Consider the following 2,772-nt stretch of genomic DNA (forward strand, 5'->3'; position numbering starts at 1 on the left):
GTGCATCCTCCCATATAGAATAGCCCCCCTGTGCATCCCCATATAGAATAGCCCCCCCTGTGCATCCCCCCATATAGACTACCCCCTGCATCCCCCCATATAGAATAGCCCCCCTTGCATCCCCCCATAGAATAGCCCCCCTGCATCTCTATATAGATAAACCCACCTCTGCATCCCCCATATAGACTAGCCTCCCCTGCATCCCCCCATATAGAATAGCCCCCTGTGCATCCCCTCATATAGAATAGCCCCCCTGTGCATCCCCCCATATAAAATAGCCCCCTCGTGCATCGCCCATATAGAATAGCCCCCACTGCATCCCACAATATAGAATAGCCCCCTGTGCATCCCCCCAGTCGAAAGCCCCCCTGCATCCCCCAATATAGAATGGCCCCCCATGCATCTCCCTATATGAAAGCCCCCCTACATCCCCTATATAGAATCGCGCCCCCCTGTGCAGCCCCATATAGAATAGCCCCCCCTGTGCATCCCCCATGTAGAATAGCCCCCCTGTGCATCCCCCCATATAGAATAGCCCCTCCTTTGCATCCCCCATATAGAAATAGCCCCCCTGCATCCCCCTATATAGAATAGCCCCCCTGCACCCCCCTATATAGAATAGCCGCCCTGCATCCTCCCATATAGACTAGCCCCCCTGCATCCCCTCTTATAGTCTATCCCCCCCTGTGCATCCCCCCATATAGACTAGCCCCCCTGCATCCCCCCATATAGAATACCCCCCTGTGCATCCCCCATATAGAATAGCCCCCCTGTGCATCCCCCATATAGACTACCCCCCTACATCCCCCCATATAGAATAGCCCCCCTGCATCTCTTATATAAATAACCCCCCTGTGCATCCCCCATATAGACTAGCCTCCCCTGCATCCCCCCATATATAATAGCCCCTGTGCATCCCCCCATATAGATAGCCCCCTCGTGCATCCCCCATATAGAATAGCCCCCACTGCATCCCCAATATAGAATAGCCCCCTGTGCATCCCCCCATGTATAGAATAGCCCCCCTGCATCCCCCAATATAGAATAGCCCCCCATACACCCCCTATATAGAATAGCCCCCCTACATCCCCTATATAGAATAAGTCCCTGCCCCCTGTGCATACCCCCATATAGAATAGCCCCCCTGTGCATCCCCCCATGTAGAATAGCCCCCCCCCGTGCATCCCCCCAATATACAATAAGCCCCCTGTGCATCCCCCCATATAAATAGCCCCCTGTGCATACCACATATATAGAATAGCCTCCACCTGCATCCCCCCATATAGAATCGCCTCCCCCACACCTGCTCCCTGCTGCAGGGCGGCGGTGCTTCTTCTCACAGATCCTCAGCGTGCTTCTTCTCACAGTGACGTTAGCCGCTGAGGGCCTAGTGGAGGTTCCTGCAGAAGTGCCTGCAAGCAGCATGTCTGCGGCTCGGGCCGGCCCTGAACCTTCCAGCTACGGAAGACCGGCACAGGGGCACTTGCCCCCCCTGCCCTAGCCTGCCCCTGCTCCTGCTCCGGCCACAAGAGTGACTGGCAGGGCGGGGGGCCAATGGCTTCCTGGCTCTGTCAGTCAAGAGCCGGGCCGCTGCAAACTGTGAGTGTTAATCTTGAACGCTCACAGTTAAAGGGGTAGTGCGGTCTCGGTAAAGAATTTCACAGAATAACACACAGTACAAAGTTATACAACTTTGTAATGATGTATGTCTGTGAAATCGCCCCCATTCCCATGTCCCACCACCCCCGCCCGTGTACCCGGAAGAGGTGTGTGCATATACATACCTGATACGTGTCGAGGGCCGTCCACCATGTGTGTGCCAAACGTCATCTTCGGAAGGACGGCGAATCACTGCCGCCGTCCCCCAGCCGCGTCACAAATTGTGCTCAGCCGCGAATGGCTGGCATAGTTTTGCTCAGCCAATCGCGGCCTGAGCACGGATGGACGCTGCAGAGATGCGGCCGGCATTAGGAAACAGACGGAGCTGTTCGCCGGCCGGCCGAAGAAGACGTTTACTGACGAAGATCCGAGACGGGTGTCGGCACGTGACAGGTTAAGCGTATAGCGACCACACTTCCGGGTACACGGTGGGGGGTGGTGGTGGGACATGGGGAAAGGGCCATCACAGACATAACATACATTCCAAAGTTGTTATAACTTGTAATGTGTGTCTATTCGTGAATAATTCTTTACCGCCCGCACTAACCCCTTTAAAGGGAGGGCACCGGCCCCTCTGCAGAGGCTGAATGAATAGCGCAGCAGCTGGCTGGCTATTCTTGCAGCACTAGTGAGGGCCGGTGGACATGGGGGCCAGGACCCGCAGCCCCCGAGTGGTAATACTGGCAAACCAGCGGCATTTGCCTTGTTTGCCAGATTACCCATCTGGCCTGAGAATGTCCCCTGCACTGCCACAACATAAAAAACAAAACCTTACACCGCCCAATCCAAGCTTGAAGCGGGTCTTCCTGTCTCCGGCCGTGAGCAGCCCGGAAAGGATCCCAAGCAGGTGCCATGACGTCACATCCACGCGCTTGCTGGAGAGCTCCCTTTCTGAACATCTTCAGTAACTGCGGAGGTCGGGGCAGGCGGGAGCTCACTGAAACAGCAAAGAGCAAAGAGCGGCCAGGAGCTGAGACCAGGGGGGGGGGGACTGACCAGTGCAATGGTGGTGTGGTGGGGGGGCGGAATGAGGGGTCGGATCGGGAGTTTGTCAGGTTAGCTGAGACTGGCGGAGGGGAGGGGGCGGGGCGGTGTTGCAATCGGGAACTGAGT

This window comes from Dendropsophus ebraccatus, chromosome 14 (genome assembly GCF_027789765.1).
Source record: "Dendropsophus ebraccatus isolate aDenEbr1 chromosome 14, aDenEbr1.pat, whole genome shotgun sequence".
NCBI classification, from domain to species: domain Eukaryota; kingdom Metazoa; phylum Chordata; class Amphibia; order Anura; family Hylidae; genus Dendropsophus; species Dendropsophus ebraccatus.